Source organism: Protopterus annectens, chromosome 7.part0, assembly GCF_019279795.1.
Source record: "Protopterus annectens isolate FY-2018-M chromosome 7.part0, PAN1.0, whole genome shotgun sequence".
NCBI classification, from domain to species: Eukaryota; Metazoa; Chordata; order Ceratodontiformes; family Protopteridae; genus Protopterus; species Protopterus annectens.
Genome location: NC_056739.1, coordinates 1757591024 through 1757610170, shown reverse-complemented (window position 1 = coordinate 1757610170; position 19147 = coordinate 1757591024). Strand labels below are relative to the sequence as shown.

Below are 19147 nucleotides of genomic sequence, written 5' to 3'. Positions count from 1 at the left end.
TACCGAGTGTTAGTTGCACTTGTAGAATTTCAGATGCATTGTGTTGGGCAACTAGCCTGGTGTTGTGAATATCCTTGGTGAATATAGACACTCCTTCACCTTTAGTGTTTCTGTCCTGGTTTGGTGGCCGAAAAGTGTGGTAAGAGTTGCAGCCTGGTATTGCAGGGGTGCTCTCTGGAGCCTTAAACCAGGCCTCAGTTACTGCACAGATATCGATGTTCTCCATTTTTAGGAGTGCCTCGAGAGAGTCATTGGACAATTTCGAAATTGCTGAGCACAGCTTACCAACACGCAAACCTGCTAAGTGGAGTGTGCTTAAAGGGCTAGATGCTAATCAGTGCTTAGCTGTGCACAATTCCACTTAGCTGACCTGACCACTGCTTAGAATTCACCTCTAAGCAATGCTCAACCCAGCTAAGCAGAGCTGAGCACTGCTTACCATTGCACAGTTTTTATTTTCTTAAAATATGAAGATTGTACATTACGTCATCATTACTTGACATATTATTAAGTGTATATGATTTACTTTACATGACATCCCCTATGTGCTTTCATTACATTACCTTGGGGTGATAATATACTGTATGGGACAGTTCTCTATACATGGGTGATTTCACATGTTATATGTGCTCACACTTTCATTTTGGACCTGCTACACTACCCTGGGTGAAAAATATTGATTACTGCATAATTTAACATTAAAAAATAATTTTCTCAATGCTTTCCCATGTAAAAATAAAGTGCCTGTCTTGGTACTCGAATCATGAACGCCTGCATGCGAAGCCAGGACTCTAACCACTATGCTATCTCATTGTTAGGATTTTAGCTGTATATTTTTATTTATCTCCTATGGGATGTTTAATCAATGCTGAGCAGAGGACCCTAATGCCTGCTCAGCTATGCCTAAACATATCTTATAATGTAAAAAAATAGATTAATATACCCACTTTATTTACATGTATCTTTACTCCTGGTCAGTCACAGTAAGGGAAAGTCTAAGGGGACATATAGGGACAAATCATTGGCAGATCACTCAGAGTTTATTTCAGGGGATAATGACAAACATTTGTGTTTCAGACTTCATACCCTTCAGAAAATCTGTGCACATGCTAAACTTGTTATTCTATCAGCTTTCCAAGTTTGTATGTGCAATATTTAAGAGGTGTCCTTATTTATGGGCCTTTGTTCCCCCATAATTTATGGCTTTGTACAGCTTTCTTACTCTAGGAGGTTGAGAGGTATGTGAGGCAGTCATCTTGGCATTCTGAAAAAAAACTGTACAGTGGAGGGGTATGGCCAAATGGCACTTGTACAATGGCAGACATTTGGATATCAGTCTTCATACCCTTCAGGAAGTCTATGCTAATGCAAGCCTTTTATTCCATCAACTTTCCGGGTTTGTAAGTGCAATATTTAAAAAGTGCCCCCATTTGTGTTCCTTGTCCAACCATTATTTATGACTTTGTACAGCTTTCTTGCTCTAGGAGGTTGAGTGATATGTGAGGCAGGCATCTGGGCATTCTGCAGAAACCTGTACAGTGGAGGGGTATGGCCGTATGGCACTTGTACAATTGCAGACATTTGGATTTCAGTCTTCATACCCTTCAGGGAGTCCGTGCTAATGCAAACCTTTTATTTTATCACCTTTTCACATTTGTAAGTACAATATTTAAAAACTGTCCCTATTTTTGTGCCTTTGCCCACCCATTATTTATCACTTTGTACAGCTTTCTTGCTCTAGGAGGTTGAGAGGTATGTGAGGCAGGCATCTGGGCATTCTGCAGAAACCTGTACAGTGGAGGGGAATGGCTGTACAGCACGTTTACACTGCAGTGGGTGTGTGATAGAACCTGCCACAGACCCCCTGCATTTCTTTCTTGCTCCCCTATCCATTTCAGTGTCCACGGATACTGAAATGCTTATTTTATTTGATTTCAGTGTCCGCAGACACTGAAATGCTTTTCAAAAGCACCGTACAACACTTTCTAAGTGCAGGGGGCATGTTAGATGTGCGTCCACTACTTAAACACACCCCTGCACTCAGTAGTGTTCATGTCTGTTTAGCCTTAGCAGCAGTGCCCCTTCATGAATATGCAAGGCTTGCTGCTGTTAAAGCTAGGGCTACATGGACATGATTTACTGCATGCAGGAATAGCACTATTCCTGCACGGAGTTTATTGAATCCAGTGGGTAGTGTAATAACCAGATTAAGGGTCAAGCTTGAGTTCTGATAATTTTTTCTGAAATATGCTGTAGATAGCACTCAGTAAATGAACAGGGTATACGGGTAAGTTAACAGAAGTCCTAAACAGATAATACATGTGTATAAATGCCAGATTTGAAGTGACACCATAAACTGCAAAAGGAGATGGTGCTTTGATAAGTAATTTTTTCAAATAAAGTAGTCATTATTATTGTGGTCTCTGCTTGTGGGTTCCAATCCAATACCAGACACAACTATGCATGTGTGTAAATGTATGATTTCACACAACATTTCTCAATAATTTTTTAAAGGAAGTGGTGCTTTGATAATTCATTATAGTCAAATAAAATGCACACCATTCCTGTAGTTACTGGTTGTAGGTTCTAATCCCATGGCAGCCAACTGAGAATGACTGGCTGTCAGGTGTAATTACTGTACATGAACATACCTCTCAACTCTCATGATTTTTGCATAATGTAATGACTACTGCTCCATGTGTCAGGTCCTTGATTTGCAGATATATGACATTACTTGGAATGGAATTTGATTGCAAATCTGTTATCAGAACACCTTGCTACTAATGTATGAGCACACTATGTAAAAATGTTCTCCGTTGTTATGCCTTTGTACCACCATTTGGTATGGCTTGGTCCATAAGGTCACATGCTATCAGGTTGATAGTTATGTATGTTCAATATCATCTACATAATATTAGCAGTCACTGTTCTCACAACTGAACTCTTACATATGTAGAAGTATATAGTAGTAGTCTGTGCAGTTATATTATCTGTGAAGTTACTAGTGTTCTTTTTTTCTCTCTCAACCCATCCTGTCTCTTCTTTTATTAATTGTATTTATTATTATGATTTGATATTAATATATTATTTGTAATTATCTATTATGTTGGTCTCATGTATAAATTAATATTACTTTGCTGTTAAAATAATTTAATTTACATTATTAATTGTTGTGTTCCTCATTATATCCCTTTCTATTTTTTTCCATTACTCATTATTTTCTGCTAAGTTATTAATTAAATTTGTTTGATTATTGGGCGGTGCAGTGGTGCAGCGGTTAACGCTGTTGCCTCACAGCAATAGGTTCTCTGGTTCAATTCTCAGCTGGGGTGCCTTCTGTGCGGAGTTTGCATGTTCTCCCTGCGTTTGCGTGGGTTTCCTCCGGGTACTCCAGTTTCCTCCCACATTCTAAAGACATGCTTCTGGAGCATTTCTCCCCGGGCCTCAGCTGAAAACAGGATCTGTGGAACCTAGTCAGACTTTCCCGGTCAACAAATGTTAAATAAAATAAAAGTAAAAAATGTTTATCTTTACCTTATGTTTATATTTAATTTACTACAGTGCAACAAGATAACCCAGTTCCGGGTGATCCACCTACCTTGGCTACCCCACCTGCAGCACTGGGGCCCAGCACATCTGGGCTGCATCCTGGTGGTTCCCCTTCTGCTGCTCCTGCATTACTTGCTCCATCAGGTAGTTTCTCACCATAGGCAGGGGATGGTCTCTCCTCTGGTAGTGGAAGTGGAGGTAGTGCTTATGTCACTCATGATGAACTGCCAGGCATGGTGCATGGGATGCTCTGCCAAACTGTTGGTTCATGCCTATGCCAGATGGAGAGCATGCTGTCCATCCTTGTGGGGCTGCCTCACCCCAAGTGTAGTGTCAAACACTTCTTCCACAAAAGCAGTGAAGGTGCAGTGATGACAGCCCCACTGGGGAGGACTTGAGACACACTGCTATCATGTCTGACTTCCATGGGAATGGGATTCCACATCACCTTCCCTTGCCAAGGTGATCACCTCCCACTTGTGTCACACACCAACCCTGTTTGCTGTCTTGTCTGTCTGCAAAAGCTTCCTCACCTTCTCAACTTACCTTCCCCACGCTTACATATGTCCCTTCCCAACATTCCACTCTCACTTTAAAAAAACAAATAAATGGGCACCTGTCCCCAAAAAATAAAATCATCCCATACATAGCTCTCCATTTCACATATATGTGCACTGAACACACTTAATTTTGTCCATTTGGCTTGACAATGCACTTATGTTGTCCCCACTCCTCTCTCTCTGGGGGTGATAGCAAAAATTCAGCTAAAGCATCTGTTAAAGTGCATAGTTGTTGCTGTACAAGAAATGGATAGTTATGGTTCTTTCCTACACCTTTACTGCACATACCTACCTGCCTTTAACTATGTTTTCTCCCTGATTGCACCCCTTTTCTCCCCATTTTTTTCTTTAAAGATTTTTTGTGAGATGCTACTCAAAGCACAGCATAGCTAAGCTCAGCTAAATGGTGCTATATTGATATATGTTTGTGAGAATATATTAAGCACATTCAAAAAGTACACCTGCACCATATTTCAAACCCCAGGACCATCTCACCTGCAGAACAGTGCATCAACCTGGCAAGTCACACAGCTGTTAATTAACAAAGGTGTTTTAAGAAAAACATAGTAATTGTCAAGTTCTCATCATTAGATGTATTTAAGTGATGTTGCACATCACTCCGCATCGTGCAAATCTGTTATGAGATTAATAGAAAAATGGTGTTACTGGGACTCTGATAGGGAAATACATTACTATAAAGTCATTCACATAAGAATAGATGTAAGTGAGATTTTTAACAGCAGGTAACTATGAATTATATATACAACATGTAAAAATACACCTGCTACATGCGTAAAGGAAAACTAAGAGTGCAACTGTGTCTCTGGTAGAGAAATACATAACTATAAAGCCATACACATAATAATAGCTGCTAGTGAGGTATGTAACAGCAGGCAAGTGTGCAATTATATGTACAGCATGTAAAAATACACTTGCAATAACTGCAGTAACAGTGACTCAGTAGTTAGTAGTTCAATTTGTTAAATGCTGTTAAAACATTCATTTTTGGTCCACATGGTCCTGAGTTCAATATCATTTAAATACATGTATGTGTACATCACCAGAATAAATTTTGCTATGTATTACTTTCGTATCACATATTTATCCACCCAAAGCAGTACAGTTTGAATGCGTGCTTCTAAATAATGGCAGTCAAAGGACTACAGATAGGACCACATTTAGACTATTCTTATTACAACACTAGAATGTGCATAGAATGTCAGGTCATGCATCAATATGAATTCCCAGGGGATTTTGAAGTATGTAATTCAAATGAGGCTCAGTCATAGTAGACTGTGCCCACAATGATTTGCTAGTGATATTACAACCACAGCAGCACAAGTTAAATACATATATGGAACTCATGTTAGAAGGGATGGTTGGCAGCTCACATATTCCAGATGGCTACCATAACATTACACATGACTTGGCAGTTATCTCACTGTTTGACATAATGGTTAATATACCCCCTACCTTGTTCTAGGATACAACAAGCATGTTTACCTTCACTCTGTTAATGATACCTTTGGCTAACATACTTACCTTAAACACATACTTTACTTTCCAGTAGAATGGATTCCTCAGACAGGTTTTGCTGTACACCAAGGCTGCAATAGGTCACACAGTTACTTTTAAGTCTTGTTGCCCTGCACATTTTGTAGCCTCTCTAACTATGCCTATCACCTGCAGCAATAGCAGCAACTTCAACCTGTAGCACACACATCTGTATGTAATAAGTATCTGCTACAAACATTCACTCTCTGCTGACACAATCCCTACCCCAGTAATTTCCAACCAAATGTGAGAAAGAGGATAGAATCTACATTGAGGCCTTATATATTGTTGAATAGTTGTATAGGATTGACTGATTATACTGTAAATCAGCTGTGTATTCTGTATGTAGCAGTCCAGTCCTGAACCACAGATTGGTTCAAAGGCAATCAGCTGCTAATGAAACCCATCTTATAGACTAGATCCAGGCCTGCTGAATCTAGCTTTGTTTGTATAACTTGAGCACTAATCCAGGCATTCTTTAAAGTATTCAATTGTATTTATTATGGCTTGGTAGTAACTTGATTAAAGTGTAGTTATCATTCTAAGTCTTTTGGATTTAGCACTTGGGCTCAGACCAGTTGTTTTACATTAGGAAGGTTTGTGGCCTGCACTGTGGTGGCAGGACAGGTAGCTTACATCCTTCTAAGTTGGGAACTGCTGATTGAGGGCTCAGTGTCTGTTATTCTAAAAGTGTATTAGTTCTGGTTTAAGCACGTGGGCTTCAGGCCAGTTATTTTGCATTAAGAAGGTTCGTGGTCTGCACTCTTGTGGGAGGAGAGGCTGGACTCTGCCATTCTGAGCTCAAAATTTCTGGTTAAAGGCTTATAGTGCCTGCATATTTGAACTGTTTCTTACTAAATTGGTACACCTTGTTTGCTGTAGCATAGACTAGATCCAGGTCTGCTGAATCTAGCTTTGTTTGTATGCTTGTTTGCTTGTTATTTCCCTGAAACGCTAATTCCACCTAAAACGTGGCTTTTCAGCGCTTCTGTGGATCCCTAGTGACATCTGCATTGCTTACTGTACTTATTTCCTTGTTTCACTTGAAAGAAAGTTACTGTTTGTCATTTTTGCATTTAAGTTACCTGTAACACATTGCATTTAAGTTACCTGGCACTTGCTCACTAAAGGAATTATATAAGTCAGCACTAAAAATTAAAAGCACTACACCCTCACAAACTCCCCTTGAGTACCTTGTTCCCCATTGGCCCTTTTATTTCAATTATAAAGGAATTCCCAATACTATTCTAACATGTGCAAAGGTCAGTTGTCAATCTCCTCTCCAGTCCAGCTGGTGAATCTGGGAATCTTGAGGCAATGTTACAACTGCCTCATGTACACAGACAACCCTCTCCTCCTCCCAACAAATTCCAACACATGTGAGAGATGCAACCATATAGCTAAACTGGAGGCTAAGCTCTCTCAACTCAGTACTGGCGAAACCTGTCAGGAGGAGAAGGAAACCACACTCACTACAATTCCAGTCTCACATAGACCTACCACGACAGCAAACCAAACACATAAACACACAAAAACATACTCAGAGGCTCTAAATAAAAATCTGCCTAAGCAGCAGAGACCTCCAAAGCAGACACCCAAGCAACCGCTACCCCAAAACAAAACACGTGCAACACATAGCTTACAAAGCCAGTGTGCCGAACAGTCGCAGCCCTTAAGACTAAACAACACACCTGATACACTTGTAATAGGTGACTCTATCCTCAGGCACACTGACATCCCGCTCACCAGGCTGAACAAGGAGAAGGTCACGGTGAGCTGCCTGTCAGGCGCTAGGATCCGCCACATAACACAAGCACTCAGGTCACTCCAAGGCAAGTACAAATATGACTCAGTCATTGTCCATGCTGGTGTGAATGACCTGAGACGTACCTCCCTGGACTACATGAAAAGAGATATAGAGGAGCTCTCTGAGCATGTGGCCCAGGCCAGTATGATCCTGACCTTGAGTAGCATCTTACCCTCCCCAAGAATGATGCCACAATATGAAGACAAGATGATCAATTTCAGCAATTGACTTAAGTATTGGTGTCATTCAAAGTGGATCCAATGCCTGTCAGCCTGGGATGACATGCTCGACAAGCCACAATGCTTCGCTAGGGACAGCTTGCACCTGTCACCCCTGGGCTTTTGGATATTGGCAAAGGCTCTTGCTACCCCCATAGTGCCTTTTTTAGGCAAGGCTCAAAAGACAAACCCATCTCCATAGGTATCACAAGGGATAAGAAACTAAGAGTATAGCTACTCAATGCCAGAAGTCTAAACCTCAAGATGCATGCACTCAAAACTCTCCTTAGCATGGAGAACATCGATATCTGTGCAGTAACAGAAATCTGGTTCAAGGCTCCCGAGAGCACCCCAGCACAACCAGGTTATACCTCATACCATGCTTTTCGGCCCCAAGACTTGGACCGAACCAGAAAAGGAGGGGGAGTATCAATATTCATCAAAGATACCCACACTTCCAGGTTGGTGGCACAGCACGAAGCATCAGAGACTATCCATGTGGAATTAACACTAGGTAAAACTGCCTTCCAGTTTATAGCCTGCTACAGACCACCCTCACAAACCCAGGAACCCCACTCGGCCTTTCTGAGAACACTGGAAAATATGAAGGTCTCTCCAAACACCATTATATTGGGCGACTTCAACTACCCAAACATAGACTGGGAGCATTACTCTAGCTCCAACACCCTAGCTCAAAGGTTCCTAGAATTTATAAACTCAAATGCTATGGAACAACTTGTTACCACTCCCACAAGAGGGGAAATCATACTGGACCTGATCATCACCAACATGAGGACACTATGCTCCAGACCAGAAGTGTATCCCTCACTGGTAAGACCAGACCATAAACTAATCTCACTGGATATTCACATCCCGACCCCTCCCCCCTGCCCAGAAAACCACAGTGAAAAACGTCTCTAAAGCAAATTTCACACTCCTCAAAACCGAGGTGGAATCCTTCAAAGCCCCCGGGCCTGTGGAGAATACAGCCCAGACCGCAGAATCCTTTATAAACGCATTCTATGAACACCTTCAGGAATGCATGGATCATGCAATCCCAAATAAAACCAAGACCCAGTCCTCCAAAGGCAGACGTCCTGTCTGGTGGACCCCAGACATAAACAAACTATACAATAGAAGGAGGAAGCTACTACATGATAGAGCAAAATCCCAAAAAGGGAAGACATCTCTGATCAGTGTTAGCAAAAAACTACGGGCACTCATAAAATCGTCTTAAGGCCAGCTTCGAGAGAAAAATTGCACAGGACACTAAGGATAATCACAAGGCTTTCTTTAGTTATGTTAGGAACCTGGGTGGGAATTCCCAGTTATGCTTAGAATTAGTCCAAAATGACAAAAAATACACCGAACCCACAGACATTTCCAACATCCTAGCAGACAGGTTCAGCGCAAACTTCTCCCCCCCCCTCCACCAAAAGGGCAAATATCTATCCCAGCAGAGTGCTGCCCCCCTGACATCTCAGATGCTCAGGTAAGAGCCCTCTACAAAGCAAAAAACACAGCTTCAATGGGACCAGACGGTGTCCCGGGCTGCGTCCTACATGAACTCCAACAAGAGCTAAACCCAAACATAAAACTACTGTTCAATCTCAGGCTTACCACAGGATATGTACCCAAAGAGTGGCGTACAGCAACAGTGGTCCCTCTCCACAAAGGTGGTGCCTCAACAGATCCTGGAAACTATCGCCCCATAAGCCTGACTAGCTTGGTCTGCAAAGCTATGGAAAGGATCATCATGGACCTCATAAAAAAATATATTGGGGACCTACAGACACTGGATCCTACCCAGTTCGGCTTTGTTAAGGGCAGATCCTGCCTCTTAAACCTGGTCGATTTCTTTGAAACAGTCACCAAGGCCATTGACGAGGGGAAGGTGGTCCACACAGCCTACCTGGACCTCACAAAAGCCTTCGATACAATACCCCACTTGGGCATTATAGATAAGCTCACCAGCTTAAATATAAACCCCTATGTCACTAGATGGGTTGCAAACTGGCTCAAGGACAGAATCCACATGGTTAGAATTGCTGGAGCCATGTCAGACTCCAAACCAGTTACAAGTGGCATCCCACAAGGCTCAGTCCTGGGACCTCTCCTGTTTGGTATATATTTCTCAGAGGTACAGGCCAACATGGAAGGACTGTGGCTGACCAAGTTCGCAGATGACTGCAAACTGGGCGCTATAATCGACTCTCCAGCCGACACAAGCATCCTCCAAAAGGGCCTCATAGAAACAGACAACTGGTGCTAGAGCCATGTCCTCAAGCTAAACGCCAAAAAGGGTATAGTCATCCCCTTTGGCAAAAACAAAGTGCCCACAAATTACCACATAGGTGGTAATCCATTAAGTACGGAAGAAGTAATTAGGGACCTGGGGACCCAAGTTAATAGCAATCTCTCATTTGACAACCACGTGGCCAAAGTGGTTAGAAAAACATTTTATATAGCCCACCTAATCATGAAGGGATTCACATCTACATCAGTGGAGGTCATCGTGCCTCTTTACTCATCCCCCATCAGGCCCATAATTGAGTACAATGCCCCTTTTGGGATGTACCTTACCAGACACCTGCAGCAACTGGAAAGACCCCAAAAGTACCTCACCAAGACGATCAAAAGGCTCAAACAGATGCCATATGCTGCCCGGTTAAAGAAACTCCAGCTCTACTCAGTGGCATACCGCCTGCTCAGAGGCGATCTGTGCCTGACGTATGAAGCCATGTCCAACTCAGAATTAATGGACATGCTGCACCTCAGAAAATCCAAATCCCATCGAGCTACGCTCTCGAGAGACTTGAACCTCAGCACTGAAATAAATAGGACATGCTGGAGGGTCAGATTCATAACCCAGAGGCTCCCTTCACTCTGGAATAAAATCCCAGTCCAGGTTAGGCAGAGTCCCTCATTGACTCTCTTCAAGAGGAATCTTGATGAGTGGAGCCGAAATAGCTCAGTTGGGAGAGCGTTAGACTGAAGATCTAAAGATCCCTGGTTCAATCCCGGGTTTCAGCAAAGAAACCTTTTGGGTTGGGAGGATGGCCTAATGGTTAAGGTGTTTGCCTTACAAACACAAGGTGCTGGGTTTGAGTCTCACAAGGGATAACTGGCTAGGCTTAAAATGGCTCACAAGGGCAGTTAGCTTAGTACTGAACTATGAACCTATGAACCTATGGATGGGGGATTGTAGGTTTACCCTGGGTATCACTTCTGTGTCACTGTTAGACAGAGGCACAGTATACTAACCTCAAAAAAGGGCATAGCAAAATTAATTTAAAATGGGTGGTGAAAGCCAAACACACTCTGGCTAGGCTTATAAATGCCCTAGGGCAGATAGCCTAGTATGAACCTATGAACCTATGAACCTATGAACCTAGCTAGGGGAACCATTGGGTATGAAAGTTAGTTTGTATGGTTAACTCATTTACACAATACTCATATAGTTGTATCTTTCAACAAAGGAGCTTTGTACTCCATCAGGTATGTAACCATTTTGTTTTCAATATGGCACATATGCTTGAGTATACGTAGGGGGAATGGGCATTACATCAGTAAGCCTTTCTTAGAAATGTAATGATGACATGCCAGTGATCTCCAGCTGTGTTATGCCAACAGAGGATGTAGAGTACAGCAAGGGTTTAATGCTTTGTATTAACTGGATACTTCCTTTGTTAGCAGTTGTAGTAGTACCCTGCTATTTGGTTGGCACTGCTGTTTATACATATGTTATGGGTGGGGGTTTCCCTACTATGGGGCAGACTTCTGTGTTTGTTGTGTGATCATACATATCTTTCATGTCACAAACAGCAGTGAGTTACTATCCTACTTGCTTCCACAACCTTTGTGTGTTTGGCACACTGCTGATTAAGAGATGTGTAATCAATCAGGGAGTACCAATAGGCTTTCTTTATTGCTGTATCTCCACATACTGTACTCTGACATATATGATCCTGACATGTGTTCTCTTTTATTTGTATTTCAGGAGCTATCATGCATGTAAGATGATGTCCACCTTTCAGTGAGGCAGATAATGACCTGCCTTGAGACAACACCACCAAGTCCTGCTGTCCAGAAGAGGGCAAATAGGCAAGACTGTACAGCCTTGTGGGATAAACTGGTGCACAACATTAATGCTGTGGGTCACCAGAATCACACATATGAGCAGGTGCAACACTGTGCGACAGATATGATCAACATGGCATGCAGACATGCAGTGTACATAGCCAGGGATCATCAGGTCACTAGTGGTGGCCCTGCAGTAGAACAACCTCAATCAGTTACTGAGGAATTCCTGGTAAACCTTGCAACACAGAACAGCTCCCAGGCATCCCTCACCCCACATATCATGGATGTACATGCAACCACTTCTACTCAAGAGGAGAGTCCAGATATCCTTAGTTGGATCATCATTGGAATACGGTAGCATTCAGCATGTCAGGGTGCACATAGTCTTACATGGGTGTCAGGTGTTTTGGGGGAAGATTAGCTGCAGTTTTAAACTCATGCAAAGTTTGCAACCCGCATGCATGTTGACAAAGCAGCTAATGTAAATGTGAGATATGTTGGGGTATTAGCCCTGTTATACTGTCACATGCACTGCTGTGTACATTACCTATCCCTCACATTTTCCAGGACCGTTAGGAATAGGAAGAGGCCATGCTTCTGCTGCTGATACGTATAAAACTGTTTTATCAGAGATGTAGATTTAGTTCACTGTATTTGCTCAGGTGTCATCACAGGCCTGCTGGATGGATTGATGTACTGTCTGCATGATTGCCAACTGTACAGATATTTTCTGACTGTACACAGTTTAGACTAATACCTATGTCTTGTAGGTGTGACCAGAGTGATTGATTTGCCAGTATTGTCAGGATGTTACTGATTGCCATAACTGTCTGACGTGCAGTGTTTTGCAAAATGTCAACAGTGTACATCATTTATGTTTTGCTCATGAGATTCCTGTTTAAAGAACATTTATTTCCAAATGATTACAGCTGTGGGTTAGAAAATAATGTCCTCATCTCCTACTGTACGAGGTTGTGGGTTAAAGTGTGTAATAGTGACAGCAGTAGTATACAGCTTAACATATATTGCAACATAGTACTGCAGAGCATAGTAGTACAGGTATTAATATAATGTTTTTCCCATTTTATCATAGGTGACCAGGAAGGTTGGTCTTTGTCCCCTTCACAACCTGATGTCAGTGTCTCCACAGAATCTGATGATGATAGTGGCCAAAGTGAGGCACAGCTGGGGATTGTAGGGACTGAATCTGTCACAGAGGTTTATATCCCTCATCTGCCTTCATTATCACGGTACACAGCTGGTATGCCTACACATACCTAGTCCCCTGTGGCCAGGGATATTAGACAGTTGAAAGGTGGGGACATTGAACTTGGAAGTGTGGCTACTGTGGCTTCAGTGACTGTTAACACTAGCCATAGCCAAACAGTTGTCAAGGTTCCACACAGACAAATTGATAGGGGTGCTCATAGGAGGACCACGGTCCCTTCTCCACCTGTTGCAGGTGTCTCATCTAGTGTCACTCAACATATGTTTAGGGCCATCATGGAGGTACAAATATGTTCAGAAAGGAATTCCAGATGAATGCTCAAGGTTATGGATGCAAAGCAGTCTGAAATCTGTGACTTTCTCCACCAGATTGCTGATACCCTGAACTGGTTTGCTGCCGCAGTGGAAAGATGTTGGTCTGAGAGAGATCGCACATTATCTGTCTTAGAATGCACATTGTCTGTAATGGAACATCTGACTGGAGTTAAGTGTTGCCCTCATGGATATAGGTCAGCAACTACATCTGCTGAGAGTCAACGTGGCCATGCACAATCATGCTCTCGTAGTGGCAGTACATCGAGTGCTCCAGAGGGGAGTGTGCTATCCACACCAAGACAAATGGCAGGCCATGGGCTCATGGTCCTGGGGAGGCCCCTGGAGGACACGTTCCCAGCAGACAGCAGTCACCCTCAGGTAGTAACACAGCATCTGACCTTGGCAGTGGCAGAGCCAGTTCACATGTTCGGGGGTGAAGATGATGAACTGTCACCTCTATCATGCACGGCTCATAGCTGTCCATCCTATAGATGCATACGGCTGGCACTGAGCTTGGCTGTGTACTGTCAGACACTCACACACCAGTGTCACATTCAGGTCACCTACAGACACACATACCACATTATCATGGTCCTGCCTGCATCTCTTTCTGACTCACATACAAGCTTGCCAGCCTATTGGGTCATCAATGCCCTGTTCAAGTGATGATACCTGTGCCACATCCCTCTCATATCTCTCATGGATGCAGGTAAATAAAGCTATGTGTCTGATGCACAGGGTGACTATCTACATTAATATGAAATTGTTTCAACAAGTGTTTCATTTGACATGCTACTTGTACTGCTTACTTTCCAAATTTGTATGTTGCTATTTATAATGAATATTCCATAATAGTGTATGCACAACAAGCTGGGGCATGGGGGGTGAACCATACACAGTTTCCCTGTGTCCATTGTAGAAACTGGTCCACAAGCAGGTAAGATAGTCCTGTTCCCCATCCAATTTGTAACTTACACTTGATTTGTGTTAGGGTGGAAATGTGCTTCACATGGATGTAGAGCCTATTCCATATAGGGTGTAGTCTCTGGGTCACATACCTGTTTCTTTAGCATGTCCTATAAATATATATATATATATATATATATATATATATATATATATATATATATATATATATATATATATATATATATATATATATATATATATAAATAAATATATATATATATGCTGTCACATTTTAGGTCTGTAGAAAAGGTAATTCTGGTGCTACATGTTTCGTGGATGTGCAAGCGGTCCACAGTGGGGTCTGACACCACCATGCATCCCAGGTATACACCACCCCTCCAAAGCATGTAGGAGACAAACTACATGGATAGGGTCTTTACATGGTCTGCATAGGACATGTTGCACACACCGTGTAGTGCTTTACAGAGGAACCTCTGCGGATGTTACAGTTGTTGGATATGCCTGACTAGTTACATACCAAAGGTGGCATTGCACCAAAGATCAGTCTGTTGCATGTCAATTACAGTGGAACAACAGCTTCCTTTTTCTACATGTCATATCTTTGTTTATAGGTTGTGCAACATAGAATGATGTCCACAATATTACAGACACATGACAGGCAAAGGGTAAATCAATATCTGTGTCCATAAGTCGTTGACTACTTGGTCAACTGTTCGAGGTGTGCTGAAAATATGGTTGTTACCAGGAGTGAATGACTTTCCATAGGATATGATTGTGCATTTTTTGGTATTTAGTGTTAGCCCATGGCTCTAATGGCAACTACATGTCTGTGTCAGCCCCTCCTGGAGAACATTAGTGTCAGTGTGGGATTCAATGACAGCTCTTCATTTGCATGAAGTCAGCAATGGCTAGAACGTTGGATTGTATGTCAGCTTGACTTATGGGCTTATAGGTTGTTCCTCCATGACATGTTGCTCTATGAGTTGATATGCGGGTTGTTTTCACAGAGTGCATATGGGGCTGCTGAGAGTATTTGTTATCTAGACTTTCTCTACAAGGTTTTTGTGATTTATGTTGGTTACATGTAATAACCTCAGCTCATGTCTGCTTTGGATTTTGATTGATGGCTGAGGCGTGTGCACCACTGACTACCTTAATGACATTATGAGTACTTTTATGTGAGAGATTTGCCTCCAGTGTCATTGTATATATAAATTTCTCACATACCATATCATTTTGCTTGATAATAAAGTGGTTGTTGGTAAACATGTTGCGATTTCTACAGTACCTCAGGATGCCCATATCCAACAAGGTGGTAAAGGTCACAGTGGAAATCCTCATATCCATGGCAACAGACCCTTTATTATTAATTAAACAGTTGTATTGAGTATACTACTCAATGTAACAAGTATCTGTTTCACAACTATGGGGACAATGCTTGACAGTGCATGCTGGTTGTCCTGTGTACAACTCGGTATTGGAGTTAATGCCATCATGGTTTCTGAGAAAAATGTCACCCAAGGTGTCTGGTCTGCACAGAGCACTGCTGAACACTGGACTATAAAGTAATATGTACACCCTGTAAAGTTAAGGATGGCATATTTAGGCAGTTATTCTGAAGTTACACACTAATCAAGCAGTGCATACTGGGAAAGAACATTTACCTTATGAAGGATGCTGAAAAGATTGGAGTCACCTGAATTGTTACTACCTAGCTACTACTACTGCTGGTCTTAACACAGCCTCACTGTGTTAGGATACAAAACTCCTATTCTTTGTCTCTCACCAGAAGCAAAATGTTAGCACCAAGCACAATATATGAAGTGGACCAGAGCCTGTTTGTTGTTCCACACATTTGTCACATATAATTCAAGGCTCTGTAGGCATGTTGAGGCCTTTTCCAGGTAGATGTCTTAATTAGCCACCAGACTGATCATTTGACATTTGCATGGATTCTGAGGGTCGTAGCATTTGACTAGGGTACTGACCTGATGGGGATTAGGAGTACAGCTGCTACATCACAATATAAGGTTAAGTCTCAGGTGACATAGATGTCCAAGGTTGCTTCATCAAGCTCCACAGTGGGCAATGATTTATGTTAGCTGACACTTTCACAGCAATTCATACAGCCTGGCCTTCAACAGTGCAATGGTGGTGATCTGTGTGACATGGATGTGAGGCCTACTGCAGATGGGTGACCACCTTTGGCAATGCCTCTGTCCCTCCTGCATGTCCTAGGTAAGTTATACTGTACTTTGATGATCTCAGAACACTAAACTGTGTTCTCACACCACTTCACACAACATACAAATTGCTGTCTGGTAGTTTGACAGACATTGTAGATTTGCAAGGCTAATGTAATAACAGCAAAGTTGGACAAGTTTTCTTTGCATGCATGGACATGCACATCTTCACTGCAAAAAGTGCCTACAGAGAGTCTGTTTGAGGCTGTGATCCCCAAGGATGTAGCAGCATAACCCTTATTTGCTGGGGTTGTACATTGCAACATTTGTAGGTAGACTTTTCTGACCATGCTTAATAAGAGGATTATGGTGCATTCAAGTGTCACAAGCCTGGCAAAGCAGTGTACTCAATCAACCATCCCATCCCACACTGTCAGGTACGGTTTTCACTTAGGATGACACCATAAATGTAATAACATGCTACATATAAGCATCTGTCAGGCCACTGCCTAACCATGGCCTGTTATGACATATATACAAGCAATAATCTGTTGCTAATGGCATTCTCCCTGACTGTTGCAGAGATGTGGACAGCATCCCCAAACCTGTACTCCTACTGCACATAAACACAATGTGTGTGAAATGCATCTACATTAAAAACTTTGTATCCATGTTCTGTCACACACCTGACAGTACATATGACAATGAGTGGGGCACCAACATGCCCACTTAACCTCCTACTCCTCCCAAACCCAGATCACACATACCTACATATGCAGAGGTCCATACCAGAAACATATCAAATCACCAGACACCTCACAAACAGCAACACAAGCACACTATGCATAACAGTACCTCTGCAGAACACAGTACACATAATAGCTAATGCACCACTGTCTTACTGGTCAGACCCTTACAGAAAAACACAAATGCAAACATATTAGTCATAGGTGAATACATCATGAGTTACATTGATGTATTCTCACCAGGCTAGATAAGATAAGGATCATGGTCAGCTGTTTGTGAGGTGCCTGGATATGGCATATTTCACATACAGTCAGGTCTGTCAGCAACAGGGACTGTTATGACCACATCTTAGTTCCTGTTGTTGTGTAAGACTTGACATGTACCTCTCTGTACTGTGTGATGACAGACATGACTGAGCTCTCACACTATTTGTCTCAGGCATGTATGCCCTTGGCCGTCGGCTGCATTTTACCTTCAGCTAGGATGATGCCTCAATACAAACAGAACATGATTGACTTCGATAATAGGCTTAGCATCTGGTGTCATTCTAAGGGTATCCATTATCTGTCAGGCTGGGATGACATTCTCAACAGACTTCAATGATTTGGCACAGATGTTCTTCATCTGTCACCCCTGGGATTTCGGATACTAGTCAAGGCAATTGCCACCCCCATAGTGCCTTTTTTAGCTGGTGTCTGAAGGACAAATTTTCCAATGTAAACACCCATTATACAAACAATCTCAAGGCTATGCTGCTAAATGATAGGAGTGTCAACAGGAAACTGCACTCACTGGAAGCTGTCCTCATCTTGGAACACGCAGACCTTGGCAGTCACAGACACATGGTTTAAGGCTGTGGTGACCATCACAGCCATACCAGGCTACACCTTCTTCCACATGTGCAGACCTCAAACTGAAGGCATGCAGGCTAATGTTGGCTGTGTATAAATATTCATTAAGGATACATACACATCTGCATTGGTTACACAGTATGATTCCAGGAATACACTTCAGGTGCGATTGACTGTTTGTGGGGCACCTATTCAAGTCATTGCCAGTTACAGGAGTCCCTCCATGAACCAGGATACCTACTCTGCTTATTTGGATCTACATGACTCTATCAAGATACATCTGGACACCATGGTTTGGGGTGACGTTTACTACCCACAGACTGGGTAAATTAGTCATGCTCAAACTCACTTGCCCAAAAGTTACTCAAGTTTATTATCTCCAATGGCTTACATACTTAAATGGGTGCTTACCAATATGGCCGAACACTGTAGCTCCACCACTGTGAGGTCCTCTCTGGTGAGATCTGACCTCAGATCAGTCTTACTCAAAGTAGGTATCACACCTAACACCCCCCCCTTGCATCAAATACACTAAAGACATTCACCAATCCAGATTATAAATCTTTATGGGTTGGTATATATAGCTTCACTGCACCTCCTCCCTGAGATGTAACTGTCATTTATGCTGAGATCTACACCAGCACATTATACAAACACCTGTATGACTGCATTGACTCAGCTACACCTGACATGATCACAATAAGCTCCTCATGGTGAAGCAAACCTGCCTGGTGGACAACTGCCAGTAACAGGATTTACAATAATAGGAAGACATTGCTGTCTAAGGGTAGGAGGGAGGAAGCCTCCTAAACTAGAAACACTCCCTCCTTACCTTAAACTAGCAAGTAGGTGCTGTTGTGAAGTCTTCCAAAGCAAAGCATGGGTCCAAATTAGCCTCCTCCGCAAAAGACAACCACAAGGAATTATACAGTTACATATGTAATCCAAAAGGAAAGGCTCACATGTGATTCAAACTCATGGTTAATGATACCTCATATACAGAGCCTGTCAACATAGCTAACATGTTGGCTGACAGGTTCTGTGAAACCATCACTCCCCTGTCCCCAACACATGTACCCCATGGTATCCCTACCACTTATCCCCTACCTTGAATCTGTAAAGA

At 42.4% G+C, this 19147-nt stretch overlaps 1 non-coding gene across 1 annotated transcript; it reads left to right on the top strand.

The window, feature by feature from the left end:
- Window positions 1–10648: 10648 nt before the first annotated feature.
- On the top strand, window positions 10649–10721 carry TRNAF-GAA. The gene has a single exon. It is a non-coding gene; the product is annotated as a tRNA-Phe (tRNA).
- The last annotated feature ends 8426 nt before the right edge of the window (window positions 10722–19147 follow it).